Genomic DNA, 15,666 nt, shown 5'->3' with positions numbered 1-15,666 from the left:
GTGTCATTCCCTTCGTAGGCATCGCCGTCGTCCACCGCCCTGGTGCTCTCGGCGCGGCATGGTCAACGATGTCCATCCAACGGCCGTAGTGCTTCTTCAACCTCTGGTCTCCTTGCCCCAGCCGCCCAAAGCAGCACCGGTCGTGCCGCATGCTCCTGCCTCCCGTGGCCGGCTGTGCTGCCGCGGAGGCCTCACCGTCCCCATACTACTCCCATCGCTGGCCAGGCCATCCCTCCACTCACCCACTCCCCCTGTTATTCTACGGCGACGGCAGCCTCACACCGCAACCGAACTAGTGAACCCTCGTACTCCTCTCCACGTGGGCATCCACTACCGCGTCTTCCCCGGCTCCGTGTCGTCCCCTTCCTAGGCCTCGCCATCGTCCACCGCCGTGGTGCTCTCGGCGCGGCGTGATCAATGTGGTCAACGACCGACTTCCATCGGAAGAGTACTATACGTGGAGAGGCTGACAGCTGGGTCCACGGCAGCCGCAAGGAAGAGCCTCCTTATTACATGCAAAATAATTATTCCTCCACCTGACAGCAGGGACCCACCGGACAGGCCACCAGTATTTTGTGGAAAAAATGTTTCTCCCCTGACTACTGGGACCCACCGGATGGGCCACCGTATTTCGCGAAAAAATTGTTTGCCCCTGACTGCTGGGACCCACCGGACGGACCACCGTATTTCGGAAAAAAAGTTCCCCCCGCTGTCAGCTCGGACCCACCGGAAGTGCCTCCTTATTACGCACAGAAAATGAATACCCCCCCTGCTAGCTGGGACCCACCATGGTGGGAGGTTGACTTGTGGGCCTACTAAGTTGACGGGGACGGAGGGCTTTGTCAACTTGTCAATATGAACGATTCTAGCTCCAGTGACCGTACGATGTCCATCCAACGGCCGTCGTGCTTCTTCAATCTCTGCTCTTCCTGCTCCAGCCACTCAAACAAGCGTCGGTGGGACTGCTTGCTCCCTCCTCCCCGCGGCTGGTGTTGGAAATATGCCCTAGAGGCAATAATAAAAGCATTATTATTATATTTCCTTGTTCATGATAATTGTCTTTATTCATGCTATAATTGTGTTATCCGGAAATCGTAATACATGTCTGAATAACAGACACCAACATGTCCCTAGTAAGCCTCTAGTTGACTAGCTCGTTGATCAACAGATAGTCATGGTTTCCTGACTATGGACATTGGATGTCATTGATAACGAGATCACATCATTAGGAGAATGATGTGATGGACAAGACCCAATCCTAAACATAGCTTAAAGATCGTATAGTTCGTTTGCTAGAGTTTTTCCAATGTCAAGTATATTTTCCTTAGACCATGAGATCGTGTAACTCCCGGATACCGTAGGAGTGCTTTGGGTATACCAAACGTCACAACGTAACTGGGTGACTATAAAGGTAGACTACGGGTATATCCGAAAGTGTCTGTTGGGTTGACACGGATCAAGACTGGGATTTGTCACTCCGTATGACGGAGAGGTATCACTGGGCCCACTCGGTAATGCATCATCATAATGAGCTCAAAGTGACCAAGTGTCTGGTCACGGGATCATGCATTACGGTACGAGTAAAGTGACTTGCCGGTAACGAGATTGAACGAGGTATTGGGATACCAACGATCGAACCTCGGGCAAGTAACATATCGATTGACAAAGGGAATTGTATACGGGACTGATTGAATCCTCGACATCATGGTTCATCCGATGAGATCATCGTGGAGTATGTGGGAGCCAACATGGGTATCCGGATCCCGCTGTTGGTTATTGACTGGATAGTCGTCTCGGTCATGTCTACATATCTCCTGAACCCGTAGGGTCTACACACTTAAGGTTCGGTGATGCTAGGGTTGTAGGGATATGTATATGCAGTAACCCGAATGTTGTTCGGAGTCCCGGATGAGATCCCGGACGTCACGAGGAGTTCCGGAATGGTCCGGAGGTAAAGAATTATATATAGGAAGTGCTATTTCGGCTATCGGGACAAGTTTCGGGGTTATCGGTATTGTACTGGGACCACCGGAAGGGTCCCGGGGGTCCACCGGGTGGGGCCACCTGCCACGGGGGGCCACATGGGCTGTAGGGGGTGCGCCTTGGCCTACATGGGCCAAGGGCACCAGCCCCAAGAGGCCCATGCGCCTAGGGTTCACAAAAGGGAAGAGTCCCACTAGTGGAAGGCACCTCCTAGGTGCCTTGGGGGGGATGGAAACCTCCCTTGGCCGCCGCCCCCTAGGAGATTGGATCTCCTAGGGCCGGCACCCCCCCCTTGGCCCTCCTATATATAGTGGGGGAAGGAGGGCTTTTTCATCCATGCCTTTGGTTGCCTCCTTCTCCCTCTCCAACACCTTCTCCTCCTCCATAGCGCTTGGCGAAGCCCTGACGGAGTATTGCAGCCCCATCACCACCACGCCGTCGTGCTGCTGCTGGAGCCATCTTCCTCAACCTCTCCTTCCCTCTTGCTGGATCAAGAAGAAGGAGACGTTACGCTGACCGTACGTGTGTTGAACGCGGAGGTGCCGTCCGTTCGATGCTAGGATCTCCGGGGATTTGGATCACGTCGTGTTCGACTACCTCATCCCCGTTCTTTGAACGCTTCCGCTCGTGATCTACAAAGGTATGTAGATGCATCCGATCACTCGTTGCTAGATGAACTCATAGATGGATCTTGGTGAAACCGTAGGAAATTTTTTGTTTTCTGCAACGTTCCCCAACAGTGGCATCATGAGCTAGGTCTATGCGTAGTTCTTCTTGCGCGAGTAGAACACAATTTGTTGTGGGCATAGATGTTGTCAACTTTCTTGCCGTTACTAATCTTATCTTGCTTCAACGGTATTGTGGGATGAAGCGGCCCAGACCAACCTTACACGTACGCTTACGTGAGACCGGTTCCACCGGCTAACATGCACTAGTTGCATAAGGTGGCTGGCGGGTGTCTGTCTCTCCTACTTTACTTGGAGCGGATTCGATGAAAAGGGTCCTTATGAAGGGTAAATAGAAGTTGACAAATCACGTTGTGGCTTTCACGTAGGTAAGAAAACGTTCTTGCTAGAACCCTACTTCAGCCACGTAAAACTTGCAACAACAATTAGAGGACGTCTAACTTGTTTTTGCAGCAAGTGCTTTGTGATATGATATGGCCAAAGTTGTGATGAATGATGAATGATCTATATGTGATGTATGAGATGTTCATGCTATTGTAATAGGAATCACGACTTGCATGTCGATGAGTATGACAACCGGCAGGAGCCATAGGAGTTGTCTTTAATTTTTGTATGACCTGCGTGTCATTGAGAAACGCCATGTAAATTACTTTACTTTATTGCTAAACGCGTTAGCCATAGTAGTAGAAGTAATAGTTGGCGAGCAACTTCATGGAGACACGATGATGGAGATCATGATGATGGAGATCATGGTGTCATGCCGGTGACAAGATGATCATGGAGCCCCAAGATGGAGATCAAAGGAGCTATGCGATATTGGCCATATCATGTCACTATTATAATTTGATTGCATTTGATGTTTATCATGTTTTGCGTCTTGTTTACTTAGAACGACGGCAATAAATAAGATGATCCCTCATAATAATTTCAAGAAAGTGTTCCCCCAAACTTTGCACCATTGCGACAGTTCGTTGTTTCAATGCACCACGTGATGATCGGGTGTTTGATTCAAACGTTCACATATAACGGGTGTAAGACAGATTTACACATGCAAACACTTAGGTTGACTTGACGAGCCTAGCATGTGTATAGACATGGCCTCGGAACACAGAAGACCAAAAGGTCGAGCATGAGTCGTATAGAAGATACGATCAACATGAAGATGTTCACCGACGTTGACTAGTCCGTCTCACGTGATGATCGGACACGGCCTAGTTGACTCGGATCATGTTATACTTAGATGACTAGAAGAGGGATGTCTATCTAAGTGGGAGTTCATTGAATAATTTGACTAGATGAACTTAATTATCATGAACTTAGTCTAAAATCTTTACAATATGTCTTGTAGATCAAATGGCCAACGTAGTCCTCAACTTCAACGCGTTCCTAGAGAAAACCAAGCTGAAAGACGATGGCAGCAACTATACGGACTGGGTTCGGAACCTGAGGATCATCCTCATAGCTGCCAAGAAAGATTATGTCCTACAAGCACCGCTGGGTGACGCACCTGTTCTCCCTGCAGAACAAGATGTTATGAACGCTTGGCAGGCACGTACCGATGACTACTCCCTCGTTCAGTGCGGCATGCTTTAGAGCCTAGAGCCGGGGCTCCAAAAGCGTTTTGAGAGACATGGAGCATACGAGATGTTTGAAGAGCTGAAAATGGTTTTCCAAGCTCATGCCCGGGTCGAGAGATATGAAGTCTCCGACAAATTCTTCAGCTGTAAGATGGAGGAAACTAGTTCTGTCAGTGAGCACATACTCACTATGTCTGAGTTACATAACCGCTTGACTCAACTGGGAGTTAATCTCCCGGATGACGCGGTCATTGACAGAATCCTTCAGTCGCTTCCACCGAGCTACAAGAGCTTTGTGATGAACTTCAATATGCAGGGGATGGAAAAGACCATTCCTGAAGTATTTGCTATGCTGAAATCAGCAGAGGTAGAAGTCAAGAAGGAACATCAAGTGTTGATGGTCAATAAAACCACTAAGTTCAAGAAGGGCAAAGGTAAAAAGAACTTCAAGAAGGACGGCAAGGGAGTTGCCGCGCCCGGCAAGCAAGCTGCCGGGAAGAAGCCAAAGAATGGACCCAAGCCCGAGACTGAGTGCTTTTATTGCAAGGGAAGTGGTCACAGGAAGCGGAACTGCCCCAAATACTTAGCGGACAAGAAGGCCGGCAAAACAAAAGGTATATATGATATACATGTAATTGATGTGTACCTTACTAGTACCCGTAGTAGCTCCTGGGTATTTGATACCGGTGCAGTTGCTCACATTTGTAACTCAAAGCAGGGGCTGCGGAATAAGCGGAGACTGGCAAAGGACGAGGAGACGATGTGCGTCGGGAATGGTTCCAAGGTCAATGTGATCGCCGTCGGCACGCTACCTCTACATTTACCTTCGGGATTAGTTTTAAACCTTAATAATTGTTATTTAGTGCCAGCTTTGAGCATGAACATTGTATCAGGATCTCGTTTAATTCGAGATGGCTACTCATTTAAATCCGAGAATAATGGTTGTTCTATTTATATGAGAGATATGTTTTATGGTCATGCTCCTATGGTGAATGGTTTATTCTTAATGAATCTCGAGCGTAATGCTACACATATTCATAGTGTGAGTACCAAAAGATGTAAAGTTGATAATGATAGTCCCACATACTTGTGGCACTGCCGCCTTGGTCACATAGGTGTCAAACGCATGAAGAAGCTCCATGCAGATGGACTTTTAGAGTCTCTTGATTACGAATCATTTGACACGTGCGAACCATGCCTCATGGGTAAGATGACCAAGACTCCGTTCTCAGGAACAATGGAGCGAGCAACCAACTTATTGGAAATCATACATACTGATGTGTGCGGTCCAATGAGTGTTGAGGCTCGCGGTGGCTATCATTATGTTCTCACCCTCACTGATGATTTGAGTAGATATGGGTACATCTACTTAATGAAACACAAGTCTGAAACCTTTGAAAAGTTCAAGGAATTTCAGAGTGAGGTTGAGAATCAACGTGACAGGAAAATCAAGTTTCTACGATCAGATCGTGGAGGAGAATACTTGAGTCACGAATTTGGCACACACTTAAGAAAATGTGGAATAGTTTCACAACTCACGCCGCCTGGAACACCTCAGTGTAATGGTGTGTCCGAACGTCGTAATCGCACTCTATTAGATATGGTACGATCTATGATGTCTCTTACCGATTTACCGCTATCTTTTTGGGGCTATGCTTTAGAGACTGCCGCATTCACTTTAAATAGGGCTCCGTCGAAATCCGTTGAGACGACACCGTTTGAATTATGGTTTGGTAAGAAACCTAAGTTGTCGTTTCTAAAAGTTTGGGGATGCGATGCTTATGTCAAGAAACTTCAACCTGAAAAGCTCGAACCCAAGTCGGAAAAATGCGTCTTCATAGGATACCCTAAAGAAACTGTTGGGTATACCTTCTACCTCAGATCCGAAGGCAAGATCTTTGTTGCCAAGAATGGATTCTTTCTAGAGAAAGAGTTTCTCTCGAAAGAAGTAAGTGGGAGGAAAGTAGAACTTGATGAAGTGTTACCTCTTGAACCGGAAAATGGCACAACTCTAGAAAATGTTCCTGAGGTGCCTGCACCAACTAGAGAGGAAGTTATTGATGATGATCAAGATACTTCTGATCAAGCTCCTACTGAAATTCGAAGGTCCACAAGGACACGTTCCGCACCAGAGTGGTACGGAAACCCTGTCTTGGAAATCATGTTGTTAGACAACGGTGAACCTTCGAACTATGAAGAAGCGATGGCGGGCCCAGATTCTGACAAATGGCTGGAAGCCATGAAATCCGAGATAGGATCCATGTATGAAAACGAAGTATGGACTTTGACTGACTTGCCCGTTGAACGGCGAGCCATAGAAAATAAATGGATCTTTAAGAAGAAGACATACGCGGATGGTAATGTGACCATCTATAAAGCTCGTCTTGTCGCTAAGGGTTATCGACAAGTTCAAGTGGTTGACTACGATGAGACTTTCTCACCGGTAGCGAAGCTAAAGTCCGTCCGAATCATGTTAGCAATTACCGCATTCTACGATTATGAGATATGGCAAATGGATGTCAAAACGGCATTCCTTAATGGTTTCCTTAAGGAAGAATTGTATATGATGCAGCCGGAAGGTTTTGTCGATCCTAAGAATGCTGACAAGGTGTGCAAGCTCCAACGCTCGATTTATGGGCTGGTGCAAGCATCTCGAAGTTGGAACATTCGCTTTGATGAGATGATCAAAGCGTTTGGGTTTAGGCAGACTTATGGAGAAGCCTGCGTTTACAAGAAAGTGAGTGGGAGCTCTGTAGCATTTCTCATATTATATGTAGATGACATACTTTTGATGGGAAATGATATAGAACTCTTGGACAGCATCAAGGCCTACTTGAATAAGAGTTTTTCAATGAAGGACCTTGGTGAAGCTGCTTATATATTAGGCATCAAGATCTATAGAGATAGATCAAGACGCCTCATAGGTCTTTCACAAAGCACATACCTTGATAAGATATTGAAGAAGTTCAATATGGATCAATCTAAGAAGGGGTTCTTGCCTGTGTTACAAGGTATGAAATTGAGCTCAGCTCAATGTCCGACCACGGCAGAAGATATAGAAGAGATGAGTGTCATCCCCTATGCCTCAGCCATAGGTTCTATTATGTATGCCATGCTGTGTACCAGACCTGATGTAAACCTGGCCGTAAGTTTGGTAGGAAGGTACCAAAGTAATCCCGGCAAGGAACACTGGACAGCGGTCAAGAATATCCTGAAGTACCTGAAAAGGACTAAGGAAATGTTTCTCATTTATGGAGGTGACGAAGAGCTCGTCGTAAAGGGTTACATCGACGCTAGCTTCGACATAGATCTGGATGACTCTAAGTCACAGACCGGATACGTGTATATTTTGAATGGTGGGGCAGTAAGCTGGTGCAGTTGCAAGCAGAGCGTCGTGGCGGGATCTACATGTGAAGCGGAGTACATGGCAGCCTCGGAGGCAGCACATGAAGCAATATGGGTGAAGGAGTTCATCACCGACCTAGGAGTCATACCCAATGCGTCGGGGCCAATCAAACTCTTCTGTGACAACACTGGAGCTATTGCACTTGCCAAGGAGCCCAGGTTTCACAAGAAGACAAGGCACATCAAGCGTCGCTTCAACTCCATTCGTGAAAATGTTCAAGATGGAGACATAGATATTTGTAAAGTGCATACGGACCTGAATGTAGCAGATCCGTTGACTAAACCTCTCCCTAGGGCAAAACATGATCAACACCAAAATTCCATAGGTGTTCGATTCATCACAATGTAACTAGATTATTGACTCTAGTGCAAGTGGCAGACTGTTGGAAATATGCCCTAGAGGCAATAATAAAAGCATTATTATTATATTTCCTTGTTCATGATAATTGTCTTTATTCATGCTATAATTGTGTTATCCGGAAATCGTAATACATGTGTGAATAACAGACACCAACATGTCCCTAGTAAACCTCTAGTTGACTAGCTCGTTGATCAACAGATAGTCATGGTTTCCTGACTATGGACATTGGATGTCATTGATAACGAGATCACATCATTAGGAGAATGATGTGATGGACAAGACCCAATCCTAAACATAGCTTAAAGATCGTATAGTTCGTTTGCTAGAGTTTTTCCAATGTCAAGTATCTTTTCCTTAGACCATGAGATCGTGTAACTCCCGGATACCGTAGGAGTGCTTTGGGTATACCAAACGTCACAACATAACTGGGTGACTATAAAGGTAGACTACGGGTATCTCTGAAAGTGTCTGTTGGGTTGACACGGATCAAGACTGGGATTTGTCACTCCGTATGACGGAGAGGTATCACTGGGCCCACTCGGTAATGCATCATCATAATGAGCTCAAAGTGACCAAGTGTCTGGTCACGGGATCATGCATTACGGTACGAGTAAAGTGACTTGCCGGTAACGAGATTGAACGAGGTATTGGGATACCAACGATCGAATCTCGGGCAAGTAACATATCGATTGACAAAGGGAATTGTATACGGGATTGATTGAATCCTCGACATTGTGGTTCATCCGATGAGATCATCGTGGAGTATGTGGGAGCCAACATGGGTATCCAGATCCCGCTGTTGGTTATTGACCGGATAGTCGTCTCGGTCATGTCTACATATCTCCTGAACCCGTAGGGTCTACACACTTAAGGTTCGGTGACGCTAGGGTTGTAGGGATATGTATGTGCAGTAACCCGAATGTTGTTCGGAGTCCGGATGAGATCCCGAACGTCACGAGGAGTTCCGGAATGGTCCAGAGGTAAAGAATTATATATAGGAAGTGCTATTTCGGCTATCGAGACAAGTTTCGGGGTTATCGGTATTGTACCGGGACCACCGGAAGGGTCCAGGGGGTCCACTGGGTGGGGCCACCTGCCCCGGGGGGCCACATGGGCTGTAGGGGTGCGCCTTGGCCTACATGGGCCAAGGGCACCAGCCCCAAGAGGCCCATGCGCCTAGGGTTCACAAAAGGGAAGAGTCCCACTAGTGGAAGGCACCTCCTAGGTGCCTTGGGGGGGAGGGAAACCTCCCTTGGCCGCCGCCCCCTAGGAGATTGGATCTCCTAGGGATGGCGCCCCCCCCTTGGCCCTCCTATATATAGTGGGGGAAGGAGGGCTTTTTCATCCATGCCTTTGGTTGCCTCCTTCTCCCTCTCCAACACCTTCTCCTCCTCCATAGCGCTTGGCGAAGCCCTGACGGAGTACTACAGCCCCATCACCACCACGCCGTCGTGCTGCTGCTGGAGCCATCTTCCTCAACCTCTCCTTCCCTCTTGCTGGATCAAGAAGAAGGAGACGTTACGCTGACCGTACGTGTGTTGAACGCGGAGGTGCCGTCCGTTCGGTGCTAGGATCTCCGGTGATTTGGATCACGTCGTGTTCGACTACCTCATCCCCGTTCTTTGAACGCTTCCGCTCTCGATCTACAAAGGTATGTAGATGCATCCGATCACTCGTTGCTAGATGAACTCATAGATGGATCTTGGTGAAACCATAGGAAAATTTTTGTTTTCTGCAACGTTCCCCAACAGCCGGCTGTGCTGCCGCACAGGCCTCACCGCCCCACCGTACTCCCATCGCTGGCCTAGCCATCCCTCTACTCACCCTCACCTGCTGTTGTTCTCCGGCGATGGCAGACGAACCAGTAAACCCTCGTACAGTCGTACTCCCCTCCGCGTGGGAAACAAAAACAACTGCCGAGTCTTCCCTGCCTCCATGTCGTTCCCTTCCTAGGCCTCGCCGTCATCCACCGCCCTGGTGCTCTCGGCGTGGCCTGGTCAACGTGGTCAACGACCGACATGCATCTGAAGTGGACTGTACGTGGAGAGGCTGACAGCTGGGTCCACGGCCGCACGCAAGGAAATGCCTCCTTATTACGTGCAAAATAATGATTAATCCACCTGACATCAGGGACGCACCGAAAGGGCCTCTATATTTCGCGAAAAAAACGTTACCACCGCTGACAGCTCGGACCCACCAGCTATATCTTCGCAAGCAAGGAAGTGCCTCCTTATTACGCACAAAAAAATGAATACTCCCCCTGTTAGCTGGGACCCAGTATAGTGGCAGACTGACTTGTGGGCCTACTAAGTTGACGGGGATGGAGGGCTTTGTGAACTTAGTCAATATGCACGATTCTAGCTCCATTGACCATACGATGTCCATCCAACGGCCCTAGTGCTTCTTTAACCTCTGGTCTTCTTGCTCCAGCCGCCCAAACCAGCGCCGGTCATGTCTCGTGCTCCTGCCTCCCGTGGCCGGCTGCGATGCGGCGGTGGCCTCACCGCCCCCTACTACTCCCACCGCTGGCCAGGCCATCACTCTACTCACCCACACCCCCTGTTATTCTGTGGCGCCGGCAGCCTCACACCACAGCGAACCAGTGAACCCTCGTACTCCTCTACGCGTGGGCATCCACTGCCGCGTCTTCCCCGGCTCCGCGTCGTCCCCTTTCTAGGCCTCGCCGTCGTCCACCGCCCTGGTGCTCTCGGCGCGGTGTGGTCAACGTGGTCAAGGAATGGCTTCCATCGGACGTGGACTATACGTGGAGAGGCTGACAGTTGGGTCCATGGCCACAGCAAGGAAGTGCCTCCTTATTACGTGCAAAATAATTATTCGTCCACCTGACAGCGGGGACCCACCGGATGGGCCACCGTATTTCACGAAAAAACGTTTGCTCCTGACTGCTGGGACCCACCAGCTACATCTTCGCACACAAGGAAGTGCGTCCGGGCAAAAAAAACGATTCGCCCCCCTGACTGCTGGGACCCACCAGCTACATCTTCGCAGGCAAGGAAGTGCCTGACAGTCGGGACCCACCTGGTCGAAGCGTACATAGTGTTGTCATTCTGGTCGCGAACGTGTACATACATACTGGTCGATGTAGAGGCGCACACGTGTCGTAGTAGAGGCGCGCATGTAGCATGTACACGTACGTACAGCGGCCAGGGTGCAAGAAAGAAAATACAGCCACGTATGTGTACATGCAGGCGGGGTCTCGAACGCCTACTCGCGCATACGTATGGCGAGGGCTCGTGTACATGGATGGGTCGGAACAGAGAAACAGCGTCGTCGTCGTGTTCATGGGGAGGCAACGGAATGCGTCGTGTTCATTGGGAGGCAACAGAATGCGTCGTGTTCATCGGGAGGCAACGGAACGCGTGGGAGCCAACCGACTGGGTCAGAATGGAATGCGTGGTCGTGTTCATCGGGAGGGCTTGGATGAAAAAGGCGATGGAAACGAGGCCTGGCATACCGCAGAACGGAGGAAACGGCCTAGTGTTCGACCGGCCATGTTCGAAACGGGATCCTGTTCATCGGGAGGGGTCTGGCGTACCGCAAAACGGAGGAAATGGACCTCCTACGGTCGAAACGGGGGTCCTGCTGATCAGGAGGGGTGTGGCGTACCGCAAAACAGAGGAAACGAACTTGTGTTGGAGTGCTACGGTCAAAACGGGGGTCCTGTTCATTGGGAGGGGTGTGGCGTACCGCAAAACGGGACTCCACGGGATACTGTTCATCTCCACCATTGACCTCCTCCAGCCTCACGGGCTACCGTCGACCTCGTCCAGCCTCCACGGGCTCCTGTTCATCCAGCCTCCACCGCACGCTACTCCACCGGCCACTGTTCAATCACCCCTCCACCGTCTACTGTTCATCCAGCCCTCCACACCACGGGGCCCTGTTCAACCACCCCTCCACGGGCACCCCTCCACCATCTGCTGCTCATCCAGCCCTCCACACCACAGGGTCCTGTTCAACCACCCCTCCACGGGCACCCCTCCACCATCTACTGCTCATCCAGCCCTCCACACCACGGGGTCCTGTTCAACCACCCCTCCACGGCACCCCTCCACCGTCTACTATTCATCCAGCCCTCCACCACACCACGGGGTCCTGTTCATCTAGAGGCAACGCCACCGCTCACTGTTCATCCACCCCCCCGCAACGCTCACTGTGCATCCCAGAGGCAGCATCGATCGGCTTCAGTTAGCAGCAGTAGCGAAGGAATCGCTCGATCGGGTTCAATTAACAGCCATCGATCGATCGCTCGGGTTCAGTAACGCGTAGCCTGCAGTGCAATCGCTCGGGTTCAGTTAGAGCCCAACGCCTCGCTCGGGTTCAGTTACAACCAACACCTCGCACACACGCGCGTACATGTACGAGAGAAATGCGCATCGCTCGGCCCCGACGTCCTACCGTAACCGGGAACTCCCCGAAATTTTCCTCTCCCTCGCTTCTACCATGGTTTTTTCCGTCATGGACGGCCCAAAGAATGTCATGCAGCTGCGTCTCCGGCCCGCCCAGGACGAAAAGCCCATTTTCTGTCATGATTTTTTGTCATAGAAGTAGGAGCCCACCACATCTATGATGATAACGGGTTTTGTCACAATTATCGTCATAGAAGTGTCATATGTATGACAGAAAAAAATTGTTCGGCCCAAAATGTCACGGATGTGTCTTTTTTTTGTAGTTTCTTTGCAAACTGCCAAGAAGCTTTCGTGCATATAGTACGGGTCCGTGATGCAGATATATTTTATGTTCTCGAGCCTAATGAAGTAGTTGAGATACAGCGCATACATGCGGATCAACTGGAAATCCAGCTTGGTCATGTGGAACATGTCGTAGATGTAGTAAAATCGCAAGATGAACTTATCCGCGGGCCATCTCTCGACATACAACTTCCCTCCTGGCACCTGAGCCGCGCAAAGCGGGTATCCTGATTTTTCCGAGATGAGAAGGCTATTCTCTTTGGCCAGCACATCTTCATGCAGTCTTCTTAGATCATTGTTCGGTATGGCATCTAGCTCTTTCTTAGGTAGGATCGGGTGGCCAGCGACATGGAAACGCTCCGCACCTTCGATAGGTATTCTGTCTACCACCCAGGGCTTCAGAGGCGGCTGGCTGCTTGAAGCAGCTCTGGCGCCTTTAGGGCCTTTCCTGTCCGGTCTCCTCCTTTGCTTCTTGGTGGGTGGCAGCAGTGAGCCCACCATACCTTCCCTAACCACCACCCCTAGTGTCGTCGGGCTAATCAGTGGACAACCCTCGGGTTGTTGCTGGGTAGAGGCGGCATCTGGAGGCGTCTCCTACGAGGATCGCATGAAGAGAGACTTTTTGCATTCCGCCTTAGAACGTTCTGGCTCCGGAAAATCACGCAGCATCAAGTCATTATCTCCACGCTCATAGGCCGAGTCTTCGTCGTCCCGAGCCATCAATCCTCCATCATCATAGGCGGTATTGAAATACTTGAGAGGGTCATCATCCTCCTCCTCCATGTCATCATAAGCATTTGCTTCTTTGACGGGGGCGACATCATTTGGCACTAAATGGAGGCTCTCCCTTGCGTCGTCCGCTATCACCTACCACGACAGGTGCAGGTAATTTGGTAGATGGGGTGGTGTTCATACCTTCTTGAGAAGCTGTCGTTGGTGTGATACAGGGTGCCTCGACACGAACAAGAATCTTCGGCCAAGGCAAGAGCCAGCTCTTGCATGCGCCAATCCGTTTAGGGGTCTCCTCGTCATCGACTAGTACCAGAGGAGGCAAATAAAGCGCTACTGCTAAAATCTTAGTAGTAGCGCTATATTCTGGACAACGCTGCTACTATAACTAGCGTTGGTGGGAGCGTTGGGTCCCACTTAGTAGTAGTGCTTTTTCCATTTCCAGCGCTACTGCTAAAGCATTACTTGTAGCGCTGCCCAAGGCCAGCGCTACGTATATTGGAGCAACCATTTGAAATAGCTCCAAGTGGAGTTTGGTAGCAGCATCTACAATATGACATGGAGATTGCGAAGTACATGCGGATCTGAATGTTGTAGACCCATTGACTAAAACCTCTCTCACAAGCATAACATGATCAAACCCCAGAACTCATTGAGTGTTAATCACATGGTGATGTGAACTAGATTATTGACTCTAGTAACTCTTTGGGTGTTAGTCACATGGCGATGTGAACTCTGAGTGTTAATCACATGGCGATGTGAACTAGATTATTGACTGTAGTGCAAGTGGGAGACTGTTGGAAATATGCCCTAGAGGCAATAATAAATTGGTTATTATCATATTTCCCTGTTCATGATAATAGTTTATTATCCATGCTAGAATTGTATTGATCAGAAACTCGGATACATGTGTGGATATATAGACAACAACGTGTCCCTAGTGAGCCTCTACTAGACTAGCTCATTGATCAAAGATGGTTATGGTTTCCTAGCCATAGACATGAGTTGTCATTTGATAACGGGATCACATCATTAGTAGAATGATGTCATGGACAAGACCCAAACTATAAACGTAGCATATGATCGTGTCAAGTTTATTGCTATTATTTTTTGCATGTCAAGTATATGTTCCTATGACCATGAGATCATGCAACTCACTGACACTGGACGAGTACCTTGTGAGTACCAAACATCGCAACGTAACTGGGTGACTATAAAGGTGCTCTACAGGTATCTCCGAGGGTGTCTATTGAGTTGGCATGGAGCAAGACTGGGATTTGTCACTCCATATGACAGGGAGGTATCTCGGGGCCCACTTGGTAATACAACATCACAAGAAGCTTGCAAGCAATGTGACTAATGAGTTAGCCACGACATCTTGTATTACGGAATGAGTAAAGAGACTTGATGGTAACGGGATTGAACTAGGTATGGAGATACCGATCGAATCTCGGGCAAGTAACATACCGATAGACAAAGGCATCTACATACGGGATTAGCTGAATCGTTGACATCGAGGTTTGACTGATAAGATCTTCGTAGAATATGTGGAAACCAATATGGGCATCCAGGTCCCGCTATTGGTTATTGACCGTACAGGTGTCTCGGTCATGTCTGCATAGTTCTCGAACTCGTAGGGTCTACAGACTTAACATTTGGTGACGATATAAGTATAGTTGAGTCATTATGGTGGTTACCTAAGGTTGTTCGGAGTCCCGGATGAGATCCCGGAAGTGATGAGGAACTTCGGAATGGTCCGGAGGTGAAGATTGAAATATTAGATGAAGGGTATTGGAGTCCGGAAGTGTTCTGGGGGCACTGGGTGATGACCAGCATGACCGAAAGTGGTTTTGGGGGGCCCCGGCAAGTGTTGGGGGGCCTCATGGGCCAAGGGGAGGAAGAAAACCAGCCCACTAAGTGGTTGTGCGCCCCCCTAACCCCATCCCACGTTTCCATAGTAGGTGGGGCGCCCCCTAGTGTTCCCACCCCTTTGGCTGGGGGCCAAGTCTCCTAAGGGAGAAAACCCATCTAGGGTTTCCCTCTTGTGGAAGCCGGCCCCAGATGGGATCCCCTAGGGGCGCCCCCTCTCCCCCTTCCCCCTACATATAGAGAGGTAGAGAGAGGGCAACCGGACCCTCATACTCCACGGCCCTGCCTCTCCTCTCCCTCGTAACCTTCTTCCTCTCTGTAGCGCTTAGCGAAGCTCTGCTGAG

Source organism: Triticum urartu, chromosome 5A, assembly GCF_056163025.1.
Source record: "Triticum urartu cultivar PI428250 chromosome 5A, HENAU_Tu73, whole genome shotgun sequence".
In the NCBI taxonomy this organism is placed as follows: Eukaryota; Viridiplantae; Streptophyta; class Magnoliopsida; order Poales; family Poaceae; genus Triticum; species Triticum urartu.
Note: the sequence above shows the minus strand (reverse complement) of the source record.